The sequence below is a fragment of the Boleophthalmus pectinirostris genome, unplaced genomic scaffold (assembly GCF_026225935.1).
Source record: "Boleophthalmus pectinirostris isolate CB_2022bp ecotype Guang Dong unplaced genomic scaffold, ASM2622593v1 HiC_scaffold_17, whole genome shotgun sequence".
NCBI lineage: Eukaryota > Metazoa > Chordata > Actinopteri > Gobiiformes > Gobiidae > Boleophthalmus > Boleophthalmus pectinirostris.
The window spans coordinates 2341247-2359649 of NW_026571115.1; positions in this window are offsets into that span (position 1 = coordinate 2341247).

The window sequence follows — 18403 nt, forward strand, 5'->3', positions numbered from 1 at the left end:
AAAAATGACTAAAAAAGGTGTTTATTAAAGGTGAATTATGCAACTTTTTCGGTAGAGGGCCAGCTTTGCCTAGAATGTTCCACAGTATGGCTTTACACTACACTTGCCTAACACCATGGAGACAAGTAATAATAATTATGCACGCAAACTAAACACATAACATAAAGTGAAATGAAACATGTTTATTAAATGTGTTTTATGTAACTCTTCAGGCGGATGATCCACTCTGCCTAGAATGTTCCGCAGTATGGCATTAGACTTATTTATCTCCATAGAAACAAATATGACAATGAGATCCATCAAAATGCCTAAATATTCACCCAAAAGGCTAAACTAAAAAACTAAAAGAAAACACATTACGGAAGTTAGTAGTAGTAGTAGTAGTAGTAGTAATAGTAGTAGTAGTAATAGTAGTAGTATAGTAGTAGTAGTAATAGTAGTTGTAGTAATAGTAGTACCATTTTTGCTTTGCCTTGAAAATTCCACAGTATAACATTAAACCTAACTCGAGTTGGTTACTTGAGTAAAGTAGGTGAAACCACAAGGCCAAGTTACAGTTCAGATCTGTGGAGAGGTGACCCCATGCGCCCGCAGTAAGAAGACAGATTTTTCAATGTAGTTTTGTGTAATAAAAAAATAAAAAAATAAATAAAAATAATCACATAAATGCAGGATATACAAGTTCACAGACAACCCAATCGCCATGGAAACACTCAGGTGAAGTTAGTGCACCTTTAGCAGATGTAAATATAGTATGTTAGTAATAGAGTAACAGGTCATACAGTGTGCTATATTTGCTTTGTGTATTAAAAACAGACATATTTTTGCACTTAGCAACCTAAGACATGAAAGTGTCTTCACAGCAACGAGAATGAAGAGAATCGATTCCTCTAAGTGTGTGGGCGTGAGCGAACCACTTTGTTACATCAGAGTAAAAATGACAAAAATGTACTTGAAGAAAATTGCAATTACTTCAGATTATTATTACTCAATTTACTAATAAATGCTATAGTTACTATAATAAGTTTAAAAAGAGTTATGTTCAGGTAACACAACTACTACTACTACTGATAAACATAGACACTTAAAAAAGAGAAGCAGTGTGTGTCGTAAAGGTAGATAATACTCCCTACAACTGTACAACAACTCACCCTTATGTAACAGATAATACTCCCTACAACTGTACAACAACTCACCCTTATGTAACAGATAATACTCCCTACAACTGTACAACAACTCACCCTTATGTAACAGATAATACTCCCTACAACTGTACAACAACTCACCCTTATGTAACAGATAATACTCCCTACAACTGTACAACAACTCACCCTTATGGAACAGATAATACTCCCTACAACTGTACAACAACTCACCCTTATGGAACAGATAATACTCCCTACAACTGTACAACAACTCACCCTTATGTAACAGATAATACTCCCTACAACTGTACAACAACTCACCCTTATGGAACAGATAATACTCCCTACAACTGTACAACAACTCACCCTTATGGAACAGATAATACTCCCTACAACTGTACAACAGCCCACCCTTATGTAACAGATAATACTCCCTACAACTGTACAACAACTTAACCATATGTAACATAATACTCCCTACAACTGTACAAATGTGAATGAAACAAAACACAACTGAGGAAATAGTCCAAAAACAGTCCAAACAGACAACATAAAACACAACATAAAAGAATCCACAGAACTATTTAGAAGCTAACAAATAATCTAGAGTCATTTCATAGTCGTCATATTGCTGGATTTTTACTCTCGGCTTGTCCATGTTTGACCCCTTTTACGTTTTACATTTTGTTTAGTGAACACTGGAAATTCCAGAGCTGAAATAATCCAAATTTAATATACATGCATAGTTTTTTGTGTTAAAATGTGAGGAAATAGTGTAGGATGGGACCTTTAATATTAGAAACTCTGTTCTACTAATCCCTAATTACCACAATTGCTACATCACTTATCAAAAAACAGTCCCAATAGACAATGTAAAACACAGAATCCACTATTTTGCAAACTAACACATCTTTTAGAGTTATTTAGAAACCATCATATTGCTGGATTTTCACCCTCTGCTCGTCCATGTGGTCACTTGGTATGTTTGACCCCTTTTATCTTTTACCTTTTGTTTAGTGAACATTGGAAATTCCAGGACTGAAATAATCCAAATGAAATATAAATGTATAGTTTTTGTGAATGAAACAAAACACAACTGAGGAAATAGTCCAAACACAGTCCAAATAGACAACATAAAACACAATATAAAACACAAAATCCACTATTTACAAGCTAACAAATCTTCTAGTGCAGCGGTGTCAAACTCATTTGGTCCGGAGGCCGTATCCAACTTTGATCCCAAAGGGGCTGGATCAGAAAACTCATGTCATATAAACCCCCAAAATAACAATAAGTTCAAATATTTGTGCAGAGAAACACAAATCTATTACAGAAATATTTTTTTTATTGATGAACTCTTATATATTATAATATGAACAACCTGAAAACTTTAAGAAAAATGCAACTTCAGCACAATGTTTTAACATGAACTTGTTTGCATTTCAAAAAACTTAGTCATGCTTTCTTTTTATTCCTAAAACTTGGCATCTTTAAGCCTGTACAAGTGCATCAATATCAGGCACCATGTCCTGAGTAGCTGCGGTCTTCTTAATGTCATTCAAGTGTTTGTGTATTGTGTGTTTGTGTGTTGTGTGTTTGTGTGTTTGTGTGTTGTGTGTTTGTGTGTTGTGTGTTTCTGTGTTTGTGTGTTGTGTGTGTGTTTGTGTTTGTGTGTTGTGTGTTCACCTTTGAGCACAGTTTTGTTTTATTAATGTTCATTACTGAGAAAACCTGCTCACAAAGGTACTAACTGTAAATCTATTATTTCTAGTTGCATGTCTGCAGGCACATCAGAGGTTTTGACTGTGAATGGTGCATGAAAAACTGCAAATTCTGTCTTCAGGTTTTAAAATATGATTAAAATATTTTTGTAGAAAATCAGCCGAGGGCCAGATTAAAGGTCTTGGAGGGCCAGATCTGGCCCCCGGGCCGTATGTTTGACACCCCTGTTCTAGAGTCATTTCATAATCATCATATTGCTGGATTTTTACCCTCGGCTTGTCCATGTTTGACCTCTTTTACATTTTACCTTTTGTTTAGTGAACATTGGAAATTCCAGAACTGAAATAATCCAAATGATATAAATGCATAGATTTTTATTTTTATTTTTTACTTATGTAACAGTTAATACTCCCTACAACTGTGCAACAACTCACCCTTATGTAACAGATAATACTCCCTACAACTGTGCAACAACTCACCCTTATGTAACAGATAATACATCATCTACACATGTTTCAGTAATTTAGAGATCTCTCCTGAGTCCTGTTCCAAACCTCTTTACACTGCAAAAAAAAAAAAAAAAAAAAATTAAAAAGAACAGAAAAACAATATCTAGCTAAATTAGAATGACTTAAATTTAGAATGTTTGACTTTTTTAAGTGCAAAAAGTTGTTGTTTTTCTTATTTAAGTGTAGTGTAGTACAAAACGTCTTGTTCCACTGGCAGATCATTTTACTTATCAACTGAAATTTACTCAAATCATGATCAAACTTTCTTAATTCAAGTCATCTTAACTTTTCTAGATTTTTTTTTTGTATGTGTGTGAGTGTTAAAATGAATGAAACAAAACACAACTGAGGAAATAGTGTAGGATGAAACCTTTAATATTATAATCTCTGTACTACTAAGCCTTAAGCCCATCACTGTTACACTAATTATTTAAAAAAAAAACAAAAAAACTGTGCAAATACATGATAAAAAACACAACATAAAACACAGAATCCACTACTTAGAAGCTGACAAATCTTCTAGAGTCATTTCATAATCATCATATTGCTGGATTTTTATCCTCTGCTTGTCCATGTTTGATCACTTTTACATTTTACGTTTTGTTTAGTGAACATTGGAAATTCCAGAACTGAAATAATCCAAATGATATAAATGCATAGTTTTTTTTGTATTTTTTTTTTGTATGTGTGTGGGTGTTAAAATGTGAATGAAACAAAACACAACTGAGGAAATAGAGTAGGATGAGACCTTTAATATAATAATCAATAATCTCTGTACTACTAAGCCTTAATTACCACCACTTTTACACAAATTATTTAAAAAACTATGCAAATACATGATATAAAATACGACATAAAACACAGAATCCACCAATTAGAAGCTGACAAACAACTTAAATAATCCAAATGATATACATGCATAGATTTTTTTATTTTATTATTATTTTTTTGTATGTGTGTGGGTGTTAAAATATGAATGAAACAAAACACAACTGAGGAAATAGAGTAGGATGAGACCTTTACTTTAATCATGTCTTTACTACTAAGCCTTAAGCCCTTTAAAAAAAACAAACAAAAAAAACAGTGCAAACACATGAAAAAAACACAACATAAAACACAGAATCCACTGTTTACGAGCTGACAGATTTTCTAGAGTCATTTCATAGTCGTCATATTGCCGGATTTTCACCCTCTGCTCGTCCATGTGGTCACTCTGTACGCTTGGCCCCGGCTCCCCGTGTGTACGCTCGGCCTTACCCGCGGTCACATATCAAAACAGCCGTTAGCATGTCCGCCCTCACTGCCCCGCGTGCCCATTAGCAAGGCGCTCTCCCCCCCCGTCATACATGTCGTGGGCGGGCTGAGCGTCGGAAACCTTTGATGGCGGGATTTGTACGTGGGCGAGCGACTCGGTGACCTCCGCGCCCCGTAACCTCGGAGACGGCCGGGATGTTCTCATTACGGGAGACGCGGTTAAGGACACGACGGCGGGAATTAGTCACAGCAAATGACCGAATCATTATCAAAACGGAGACCAGGAAATAGCCAGGGCCATTATAATGTAATCTGTAGTGTGCAGGAACAAGTCTGCGTCTTTAAAGTTGAAATCAAAGGCGAAACCGCAAATGAATAATGTGGGATAAACATCAGTGCACTGTAAAAGAAAAACAACAAACGACTAACACGCCTTGAATTCAAAATATGACTTTAATATGATTTATGTTGGTAGTTAAGTAAAATATTTCAAGGTAAAATCTCTACCAGTGAATTGAAGATGCAGTGAAATGCTCAAATATTCATGAAATTGAAAATATGCAAGTGTAATAAAACGGCTTGCGAAAAAAGATCATGGTACTTTTTAACATTTTCTTGAGTCTTGACCTTGTATTTGCATTTTGTATTTTTCATCTACGGTGTTACGGCATTTTTCGTTCATCAAAAACATTAACAAAAGCATGCCTAAAAAGGTTTTAAATGTTATCTACAACTGTACAACAACTCATGGTTATGTAACAGATAATACTCCCTACAACTGTACAACAACTCATGGTTATGTAACAGATAATACTCCCTACAACTGTACAACAAGTCACCTTTATGGAATATATAATGCTCCCTACAACTATACAACAACTCGCCCTTATGTAACAGATAATACTCCCTACAACTGTACAACAACTCACCTTTATGGAATATATAATGCTCCCTACAACTGCAACTGCACAACTCACTCTTATGTAACAGATAATACTCCCTACAACTGTGCAACAACTCACCTTTATGGTATATATAATGCTCCCTACAACTGTGCAACTCACTCTTATGAACAGATAATACTCCCTACAACTGTGCAACTCACTCTTATGAACAGATAATACTCCCTACAACTGTGCAACAACTCACCTTTATGGTATATATAATGCTCCCTACAACTGTGCAACTCACTCTTATGAACAGATAATACTCCCTACAACTGTGTAACAACTCACCCTTATGGAACAGATAATACTCCCTACAATTATACAAAAACTCACCTTTAAGTAACAGATAATACTCCTTACAACTGTGCAAAAACTCAGCTTTATGTAACAGATAATATGTCATCTAAGCATGTTTCAGTAACTTAGCGATCTCTCCTGGGCCCTGTTCCAACCGGCCTCACACTGGGGGAAAAAACCAACAACAATATGTAGCTAAATTAAAAAAAATTAAGAACCTTTATCTTACTTTATGTGACTTTATCTGAGTCTATTCAGCTTGACAAGTAAAATTATTGTAAAATTATTATAAAGTGTTTTTCTTAATTCTTAATTCAAACATTTAATTTTGTTTCTTATTTTAAGTGCAAAAAGTTATTGTTTTTCTTGTGTTTTCTTTTCTTTTAACATTTTAAGCACAAAAAGTCTTGTTCCACTGGCAGATCAAGTGAAATTTATTCAAATTGTGATAAAACTTTCTTAATTCAAGTCATCTTAACTTGGCTAGATTTTTTTGTTTGTTTGTTTGTTTGTTTTTTTGCAGTGTATGTTTAGCTGTAAGATTCTATCCAAGGCTCCGCCCATAAGCCTATGATAATTCTCCATAAATACACAAAAACATGATACAAAACAATACACTACGACTTCACAAACCTGATATGATGTGCAGTAGTTTGATTAGTGGGAATGTGAATTGTGTTGTGATAGTGCTCTGAAGGGGGAGCGCGGAGAGCAAAGGCAGTGGGGACTCAGAGCATCAAAAACAAAAGCGAAACTTAAAACATGTTAATATGTTGTTTTTAGTGAACATAATATTTTCAACACAATGAAAGTGTAATACGATGATTTAAAGTAATATCTCCTCTTTGAGAACAAAAGAGGCAGTTTAGAAAATGTTGTAACACATTTTGGCTTGAAATGGAGGAATCGTCACAAACAGTGTGGATCATTTTGAATAAAGAGGTGAGCGGGAGTAAAAAGTAAAAAAAAAAATTGACAACATTTTCTAGTTCAAATAAACTACACTGCTACAGCTAAGGACAGGGGAGTTTTCTAGTAGCTCACCAAAGGATTTCTGAATTACACATATTGTCCTGAATAAGTACAATTTGATTAGAATTAAATCTCTATTACCATTGTACATGTATTACTTTGATGCCTAACTTTGTACATTAATAAATGGATAATGGTTTATGTTTCTTAGGCGTCTAACTGTACCTCATCTAAGGCTCACCGTGGCACTAAAACATACTGCATTTTGTTTTGTAAAGGTAGTAAAAAGGTTGGAGACGCCTGACTTAGGAGACATGTCTGGAGTAAGAAAGCTTTCAGAAATATTTATGTGCATAGGATAGAAGTCTGTGCATATTTGTCTGTAGTTGAGCATAAAATAAATATTCGCAAACTCTTGAATGAGTTCAGTCGCACATAAAATGTGTTGTGTGTATTTCATTCCTCGGAATATGAATCGAAAAGTCACGACATCAAGAATTACAATCACAAAATGAAAATTTACGATTACACTTTCTTCAGTATGAATACGAATTCACTCGAATTTACTCAAAATCTGTCATCACTTCACAGGAATTATTTATTGAGCAGCAGAAACATCGATCGAGATGCCGAACTTTTGCGCTACAAACAACAGGACTGAACCAGGACTAAACCAGGACTAAAACACGACTGAACCAGGACTAAAACAGGACTAAAACACGACTGAACCAGGACTAAACCAGGACTAAACCAGGACTAAACCAGGACTAAACCATGAGGGCTGAACCAGGACTAAAACAGGACTGATCGCAGGACTGAACCAGAACTAAACCAGGACTAAAACACGACTGAACCAGGACTGAACCAGGACTGAAAAGGACTAAAAGGACTAAACCAGGACTAAACCATGAGGGCTGAACCAGGACTAAAACAGGACTGATCGCAGGACTGAACCAGAACTAAACCAGGACTAAAACAGGATGGAACCAGGACTGAACCAGGACTAAAACACGACTGAACCAGGACTGAACCAGGACTAAAACCAGGACTAAACCAGGACTAAACCAGGACTAAACCAGGACTAAACCAGGACTAAACCAGGAGGACTAAAACAGGACTGATCACATGACTGAACCAGAACTAAACCAGAACTAAAACAGGATGGAACCAGAACTGAACCAGGACTAAAACACGACTGAACCAGGAATAAACCAGGACAAAAACACGACTGAAACAGGACTAAACCAGGGGGACTAAACCAGGACTAATGCAGCACTGATCCTAAGACTGAACAAGAACTAAACAGGACTAAAACACGACTGAACCAGGACTAAACCAGGACTAAACCAGGACTAAACCAGGAGGACTAAAACAGGACTGATCGCAAGACTGAAACAGGACTAAACCAGGGGGACTAATGCAGCACTGATCCTAAGACTGAACAAGAACTAAACCAGGACTAAAGCAGAACTGAAACAGGACTAAAGTAGGTTTAAATGTAAGACTAAATTTTCATTTCTTAATTGCAATACTCGTTTCAATTTGTATTCTGATGGATAAAACACACAAAGGACATTTAATGTATGACTGGACTCATTCAAGAGTTTACAAATATTTATTTTACGCTCAGCTACAGCCAAATATGCACAGATTTCCCAAATATGCACACATTTCTGTCCTACGCATGTGAACATTTCTGAAAGCTTTCCTACTCCACAGACGTGCTTCCTCTCTTGCTTACAAAAGTGCTAATTTCCAGCTTCTTTGACCTGGCTTCACATAATAACTTTATTTATTCTAAGAAAACACATATTTTTTTCCTTCGCTTGCATAGTTTTCCGACAGTAAACTTATTACATAAACGCTTTTTTCAACTTTACCTTGATCAACTTTAGCCGGAACTATAACGCTTATATAACGTGGCAAAGTAAAGCAGCAAAGCATAAAAAAAAAAAAAAAAGGATATTACAAAAAAATAAAGACAGAGTTAACACATTTTCTTTCATACACGGAAACACAGGAAATATAAAAGAGGAGTTCAGTTGTATAAGCCAATTCTATCCTGTGAAAAGTGCTTTATTAAAACATTGTAAGCGTCATTAATCTCCACTGTCAAATTAATGTCCCTTACAATCCCGGTTATATTGCGTAACTATGTACCATTACTTTCTAATTTCACTGTTGTTTCGCTATTTACAAAGTGAAGTGCTCCACAAACTCATTTATTTTTTTAATTTTTGCAGTTTTTTTCTTTCCTCCGGACCCACATTTTCGAAATTATTCATGCGACTCGACGCTGCAGTCTTGATTACGCCTGTTTACGCACCAGCGATCCTCTTCCATTTCGGGAGCTTTTATGGAAATATGTAAGCTCTATAAGGCCCGGCGTTTTAAGAGAATCTACACACACTTGCATATACAAACAAGCGCAATGTTTTTTTGTTTTTTTTTCTCAATGCGGTTAAGTTCAGACAAAAGATGAAGCTTTGCTGCGAATGGGAGGGCTGGTTCTCCGCAACGTTCCCCTAATTATTTAGTTGTGACCTACTTTTGGAAAAACAGAGCACGGAATATTACGGACTTTCTGGAAACAAATTAATGGGAAAAAGCATCAAAAGTATTTTAATTCAGATGCCAATCTACATTAAAACTAGTATCGCAACTAGATCTTCATTTGAGCAGGTATTGATACAAGAAAAGTCACATTCACAGAACAGAAATGAAGCGTTCCTGAACAGTGTTGGGAGAAACATGTTATAAAAGTAACAAAGTACTGTAATCCATTGCTTTTTGCTGTAACGCAGTAATGTGGCATTACAGGGAAAAAATAAAATAAAAATGGTAATATTTTACTTGGTACAAATGTGAGTAACGTGCATTACAATGCATTTTTAACCTGGATTGAAGTGGTGGGTTTTTCGTTTTTCTTCATGCAGATTTGCTAAAATCACCGCGATATCAGCAGCAGTGAAACGCCGGAGACGCGCCCATGTAGACCGTCAGGTGACCGCGGACAAAAGGACTCACGCAGACGGGTGTTCCGAGTTCTAGTCCAAGATTAGTCCTGGGTTGGTCTTGGTTTGGTCCTGGTTTAGTCCTAGTTTAGTCCTGGTTTAGTCCTGGTTTAGTTTTGGTTTAGTCCTGATTTAATCTTGGTTCAGTCCTCTTGGTTCAGTCCTCGGTTTAGACCTGGTTTACTCCTGGTTCAGTCCATATACAGCACAAAAGTTCGGCATCTTCACAGTTCTTTTGGTGAGAGTAAGTTAAAGTGCTGCAATAATCATGTAATGTTTTACATTTTAAATACAGTAATATTGTAATGAAACAAATTACTCTGAAAGGACAGTAACAAGTCATAAATAACACATTACAGTTTTGAAGTAACTTGCCCAACAGTGTTCCTGAATAGTTTTAGAAAGATCTTGAATAGGGGTGTGCAAAAATATCAAAATATCAGCATATCGTATCGTTTAATGTGATGATACAGTATCGATATCATGGGCTGCTGTATAGATATATCGCCAAGAGTGTTTTTTGGTGTATTTTGTAAAATTATTTAAATTTATTTCATTACAGCTGCACAGTTTTGTTGTTTTAGTTGAAGGAAACTTGTTTATGCGACACATTTGACATTTTCACTGTTTTGATGATTAATATGTTTGTGTTTTAAATGAACTTTGCACAAAAAATGGTTTAACAAAGACTTTTAGTATCACAGCCATGATTTAGACATGATTTTTTTATTGAATTTTATCAAATTGGTTTGAAATAAATCATATTGAACCGTAAGATCACTGTATCGATATGTATCGTATCGTGGCCTATGTATCGACGTATGTATCGTATCGGCAACTTCTTAATGATACCCAGCCCTAATCTTGAGCTGTATCAGAACAAGTATAAGAGCATAGACTAGTATTAACACGCATGGACCAGTACGGAACCTACTTGCACCACTGAGTAAAAAAGAAAGTACTATGATGAACTACTAGTACTATGAAGTATTATCGTGGTATTGGAATTGTTATATTCCTTAGTATTGAAATCAAGCTTGAAATATTAGTATAAGTACTAAGAACGTAAGAAAAAATCAATTCTATGATGCATTGCGATGCCTCTTTGCATGATTCTTGTAATAATAATAATAATAAAAAAAAAGTTAATTTACCATTTCCATTTAAGTTCCATTTACTGTTTTTATGATTTTAAAATGAACCCAACTGTATTTCGTCCAGTTTTGTTTACATGAAGGTGCCAAAAACAAAAAAATAAAGTATATACATAATTATTAGGGATGTAATAATAACCGAAATATTGTGATATCGTATCGTCATATTGTGGTCTTTTTGCTTAAATGAAGAGTTATGGTGCAGCAATAGCTAAAAAAAAGACTGCATTGAAGATGGTCCTTTGCTCCGTTTCAGTGTAGACGACATGAAGAAAAAAAAATAAAAAAGTTCTTTGGACTAAGACGTGTCGAGGCATTTTAAGAGGAAAAAGTAGCATATTAAAAAATGTTTTGCCTCCTCAAAATATCGCAATAAATATTGTACAGAGATAGTTAGATATTGGATATTATACTCCACCCAATATCATGAGCTTTCCCACGATATCGCAATAAATATCGTACTGTGACATTCATACTGTGGCGATATCGTACCATGAGATTTGGATATAGTTACATCCCTAATAATAACTGATAAATAAGAATATACTGCAAAAGTTCCTGTATTTTAGTATCAGGGCATATCATGTAATGCACCCCCGTAATGAGTCCAACACTAGAAAGCATACACCGCCAGTATTGTGTGACTAACCGTCAACATTGCATTGTGGGATAGGTGATTCCCAAGGCAATGCAGGTTATGTGATACAGAGCTTAAAGTGGCCAGTAATATCAGAGCAATTTCACTGGTTTCACGTGTTAAGGAGTCAAAAATAGAACGGAGTTGGAAACTGAGGTGAAGTGCCAGAGGTTGGCGATGCAATTTGTCATGTCGATACAAACATCCAAGCAACGAGGTTCATTTGGTCTTCCGATAATTTATGTTGTTATGTTATTTTCTTGTGCACACGAGCAACAAAACACAAAGCAGATACAAGGAATTGAAAAGTTACGACATCAAGAATTACAATCACGAAATCAAATTTACAATTACGCTTTCTTCAGTACAAATACGAATTCACAGACGTGACTTTACTGTTAAAAATACACTGAAAATCACTTCACAAGGATTATTTATTGAGCCGAAGAAACATCGATGGAGATGCTGGACTGGAGATACAGACTGAACCAGAACAGGAACAACTCAAATGGGGCATTTCTGACTGGGACGGAGCAAATGTCACCGGGACAGAGGACGACAAACACCGACGCTGGATTAAAGACGCAATCGAAATACGGAAACATGCCCACGGGACTGTAAACCGGGACGAGGGGGCTGTTTTACTCTCACACACCTGAGAGAAAAAATACAGTCCTGAGGAAGTCAGACTGCAGATGGCGCAGGAAGTCGTAGGAAGACATTGCCAAAACCTTTTTAAATCAGCCGGACACATGACCACTCTGAGGAAGAACGCGAGTGAGCAGGTATGAAAACAAACTCTTGGTCTGAAAAAAGAACCTAAGAACATATTCGAGCAACATGACGAAATAATGACAACTGTTTCATGTAATACTCAGAAAATAATCAAAATTTAAAATGTTCCTTTAAAAAGGACTACAGGTGGAAACTGGCACTAGCATTGAAACCTGGTACAATGCTTCTCTTTCTTCTTTCTTCTGTTTTACGTTTAATGTGTATTGCGCAATATCGAGATGCCAAACTTTTGCGCCACATACGGACTGAACCAGAACAGGAACAACTCAAATCGGGCATTTCTGACTGGGACGGAGCAAACGTCACCGGGACAGAGGACGACAAACACCGACGCTGGATTAAAGACGCAAACGAAATACGGAAACGTTCCCGCGGGACTGTAAACCCAGACGAGGGGGCTTTTTTACTCTCACACACCTGGGATACTGTCCTGAGGAAGTCGTAGGAAGAAAGCGCCAAAATCTGTTTAAATCATCCGGACATGTGACCACTCTGAGGAAGAACGCGAGTGAGCAGGTATGAAAACAAACTCATGGTCTGAAAAAATAACCTAAGAACACATCCGAGCAAAATTAGTAATCATAACAACTGTCTGATATAATACTCGAAAAAGAAACAACACAAAAATGCTAAAACTTTCCTTTAAAAGCGTTTGAGACATAACATCAGTCTCCCCAAGGACTACAGGTGGAAATTGGCACCGGCGCTGAAACCTGGAACAATGCTTCTCTCTTTTCTGTCTTCTCTCTTACGTTTAATGTGTATTGTGCAATGTCCCTGCTTTGTAAAATAAAATGTAAACACAAAAATAATGCATGTTGTTACCAAATGATTTCACTACGTTGCAAGTTTTTTTCCACACACTGCTGCTTGAGAAACTAAAATACAACGACATCAATTTTCTCTAAGAGGAATTTTCAAAACACACAAACTTGAAATCCCCCCGAAGTTACTGTCAATAAAATTATATCTACAAATCAGACAAGAGACAAGAATTGCTCATAATTAACCACATTGTCTGTTTGTATTAGTGATTACTCAACAGTGCTGTGGAACTTATTGGCGTCGCTGGCAGGATTTCACAAAGTCCAGCAGGATAATTACACAAAAAAACAGATAATTACGTAACAGCAAGTATAAAAGAACAATGGTGCATAGAAAAATCGCAAGTGCTGACAAACTTTCTGACACAACTGTTCTGAATTCTTCCAAAAAACGCCAAATCGTGGTCACGTCGTGCACCTTAGAACGTTTGGAAATAGGTCCACGTCTAATTTCTCAATGAGTCTCGGTTACGCACAATCGCTGTAGTAGCCGCGATATTAAAAAAAAAAAAAAAAAAAAGGCGTCATTGAAAAGCACTGCGATTTATTTCTCGAGCAAAACACGGGGATTCGAGGTGTTTAGAAATAATTGGAACAAGTTGTGGCTCCTCCGCGAGACAGTGACAGGAGCGGCGGCGTAATTTAGCTCCTCAAATCGACAGTAAAAAAAAAAAAAAAAAAAAACTATGTCCTTCACAATCGCTGACATACACCCACCGACACATATGCCCGACAGTAAAGCGGCATCTGCCACCCTCCTCCTTCCTCGTACGGCGCTCAATTAAAACTCAACGGACGGCACCAAACACACGCTTAACACCCCCCCACCCGCGTCTTTCCCAATCAAAGAAGTTTAGCCAATAGCCCTCTCTCCTCGAAATCCCGAGCTGAAGCAACTATCTATTTACGTATTTATCGGTGTGCCTCGTGCGGAACTATTACCCCCCTAAAAAATCTGGCAAACAAGACACGCCCCCTCCGCGAGACCCGTTTCGGCAATTTGAATCCTCAATCAGTCACGGGAGGGAAGACGGCGAGGAGCGGCGGTACAGTTTCAGCACCACGGACAGCGCATCTCCCCATTCACTAATATCGCGGGGTCTTTCCCTCGCGTGGCATTCCGCGCTGTGTTTCGCGAACGCAATCGGGCGGGCAGAGCTTAGTGACAGTGTGCAGGCATTCACAGAAGAGAAAGAAGAAGAGAGCGTGGACGGAGAATAGCTAAACAGACAATTACAAAAAAAAAAAAAAAAAAAAGAGAGAGAAAGCAGGAGAGAGAGATCGCGGATTCCGGAGAAAGCCAGCCAGCGCAGAGGTAATCAGCATAAGAAAATGTACTCACAGATTGTTGTTGGTGAAGACGAGAGAGGAGAGAAGAAGAGGAACGGGGGGAGGAAGAAAGAAGAAGCCCGAAGAGTGGGAGCTGTAGCGTGTAGCACCGGTCTCTCCGTTAGATACAACCTGCATACAGAGATTGAGAAAAAAAGCAAAAGTAGGCTGTGAGAGCGGCAAGGAGCGAGGGAGGAGGAGGAGGAGGAGGAGGAGGAGAGCTGAGCGAATGAGCAGGGAGGGAGAGAAAGAGAGAGAGAGAGAGGGCGGGCAGGCGAGCAGCGCGTGGGGGGACAGAGGCATCCACGAAAATACAGAGGCGAGAAAGAGAAGGAGAGAGAGGGAAGAGAAGAGAGAGAGGCAGAGGCACGGGGAGAGGGAGGGAGTTTGAAAAGATGCGCGGTTTAGCAGGGGTTTTCCGTAGCGGAGAGAGGGATGGAGGGAGGGAGGGATGGAGGAAGAGGAGAGCATGCATCACACGGCTGGGGGGGAAGCACGTTTGACAGCTATGATCCCCCGGTCCACCTACACCTCCATCACTGCCTCCTCGCCGAAGCGCGGACGTCCAGGTCTCGCGCTGCGCTAGACCCAAACAGATCGCCTCTTACCGGAGAGGAGGGGAGGAGAGAGGGAAGGAGAGAGGGAGGGAGAGGAGGGGAGGAGAGAGGGAGGGAGAGAGGGAGGGAGAGGAGGGCAGGAGAGAGGGAGAGGTGGGAGAGTGCAAAAGAGGGAGAATGGCAGAGGAGAGGAGGGACAGGAGGGAAAGAGAGGAGGGAAAGAGGCGCAGAGGGTGAGGAGAGGAGAGGAGGTGGAGGTGGAGGAGAGGAGGAAGGAGAGAAAAAGGAGAGGAGTGGAAGAAAGGAGGGAAGAAAGGAGAGAAAGAGGAGAGGAGGAAGAGGAGTGCAAAAGAGGCAAAATGGAAGAGGAGAGGAGGCACAGGAGTGCAAGAGAGGAGACAAAGAGGAGAGGAGGGTGAGGAGAGTGGAAAAGAGAACAGAAGGGAGGAGAGAAAGAGGAGAGGAGGAGGAGAGAGGTGGAGGAGTGCAAAAGAAGAAACATGGCAAAGGAGAGGAGGCACAGGAGTGCAAGAAAGGAAGGAAAGGAGGAGAAAAAGAGGAGAAGGTAGAGGAGGGTGAGGAGAGAGGTTGAGGAGGTGGAAGAGAGGAGGAGGAGAGGAGTGGAAGAGAGAAGAGAAAGAAGGAGAGAAGAAAGAAAGAGGGAGAGGAGGAGGAGAGAGGTGGAAGAGTGCAAAAGCGGAAAAAAATTGAGGTACAGGAGTGCAAGAGAGGAGAGAAAAAGGAGAGGAGGATGAGGAGATAAAGACAGGAAGTGGAGAAGAGGAGGCAGGGGATTGGAAGAGAGGAGAGAAGGGAGGAGAAAGAGTAGAGGAAGGAGAGGTGGAGAGAGGTGGAGGAGAGGAGGGAAAGAAGGAGAGGAAAAATAGAGAGGGAGAGGTGGAAGAGTGCAAAACAGGGAAAATGACAAAGGAGAGGAGGCACAGGAGTGCAAGAGAGGAGGGAAGGGAAAAGAGAGAAGAGAGGAAGGTGAGGAGAGGAGTGGAAGAGAGAAAAGAAAGAAGGAGAGAAGGAGGAGAGGAAGGAGAGGAGGAGGAGAGAGGTGGAGATGTGCAAAAGAGTAAAAATGGCAGAGGAGAGTAGGGGTTAGAGGCCAAGGAGGAGAGAGGAGAGGAGGCAGAGAAGTGGAAGAGAGGAGGGAAGGAAGGAGAGTAAGAGGAAAGGAAGGAGAGGAGGACGAGTAGTGGAAAAGAGGAGGGAAGGGAGGAAAGAAAGAGTAGAGGAGGGAGAGATACGAGGGGGAGGGAGGTGCAGGAGTGCAAAAGAGGAAAAATGGCAGAGAAGAGGAGGAATGAGAGAAAGTGGAGATAAGGAGAGGAGAGGAGAAGGGAGGAAAGGAGAAAAGGAGAAAAGCAAGTGAGGAGAGTCAGAGGAGGAGAAGAGAATAAGAGAAGGAAGAGAAGGAAAAGAAAGGTGGAGGAGTGCAAAAGAGGAAAAATGGCAGAGGAGAAGGAGAAAAGACAGAAAGAGGAGATGAGGACAGGAAGAGGACAAGAGGAGGAGAGAAGGAGAGGAGGAAAAAAGACAGAGGAGTGGAGGAAGGAGAGAAAGAGGAGATAAGGAGAAGAAGGAAGGAAAGGAGAAAAGCAAGTGAAGAAAGTCAGAGGAGAAGAAGAGACAGATGAGAATAGGAGGAGAGAGGGAGAGAAGGAAGAGCGAAGTGGAGGAGTGGAAAAAAGAGGAAAAAAGAAAAGGAGAGGGAGGAAAGGAGATGAGGAGAGGAAGAGGACAAGAGGAGGAGAGAAGGAGACGAGGAACAAAGGCAGAGAAGAGGAGGAAGGAGAGAAGGAGAGGAAGGGTGGAACGGTGAAAAGCAGGTGAGGAGAGTCAGAGGAGGAGAAGAGACTTAAATTGAGAAAAGGAGGAGAGAAGGAGAGGAGAAGAGGAGGCCAGAAGAGGAGGGAAGGGCTGGAGGAGAAGAGCGGAGGAAAGGTAGGAGTAGAAAAAGTAAAAAGAGTAGGATATATGAGGAGAAGAGGAGGAGATGCAACGGAGAGGGAAGAGGGGGAGGAGGAGAGGAAGAGAGGAGGAGAAGAGGAGAGGCGAGGATGGAGAGTGGAGCGGAGGAGAGGAGCACACTTCCACCCTCCTTCCACTTCTCCTCAAGATTTGACAAGCACATTATGCAACTTTTACAACTAAATTAAGCGCCTTCATTCATCCCGCGTTATGCAATCTCACACAATCACCGAGCGTTTGGGGGACGCCACGAGAGCAGTGACACAAACGGGAGGAGGAACACGTGGGAGGGTCGAGGGTTCAAGCTCAGCTCAGACCAGTGCACGCTGTTGTTGTGTCACAGAGCAAGACCATTCACGTAATTCGCCCAAATGTAAATGTGTAGAGTGAGTGGGAGTGGTCAGCTGTGTTTACAATACACACACACACACACACACACACAAAAATAAAATAAATAAATAAATAAAAATAAATATAGAATACTACTACTACTTCTACTACTACTACTTCTACTACTACTACTACTACTAATAATAATAATAAATAAAATGCATACTAATAATAAATAAAATACATGAATAATAAAACATAAAATAACATTAAAAATAACATAAAACACAACGCGACATTACATAACACAACATAACATGAAACAATAACATAACATAATGTTAAAATGAATAATGTTCTGTAAAGTGTCTTTGAGTATCCAAAAAAGTTCTATATAAAACTGAAGCATTATTATTATTATTGTTATTTTTAAATAACAAAACATAAAAAACAACACAGCATAACACAACATTAAAAATAACATAACGTTAAAACAACACAACTTAACTTAACATTAACATAACATAACATTTAAAAACATTCACATAACATAACAATACAAATAACTTAAAACACAACATAATATAAAAAATAACATAAGATAACATTTAAAACATAACATTAAAAAATGACATAACATAACACTAAACTACATTACTTTAAACACATTAAATACATTAAAAATAACATAACATAAACACAACATGACTGAACAGAAGATAATGCAACATAACATAACATAAAAAAGAACATGACATAAAATAACATAACATTAAAAATAACATAACATAACATTAAAAAGTAACATAACATAACATTAAAAGTAACATAACATAAAAACAACACAACTTAATTTAACATTAACATAACATAACATTTTTTTAAAATTACATTACATAACATTACAAATAACATAAAACACAACATAACATAAAATAAA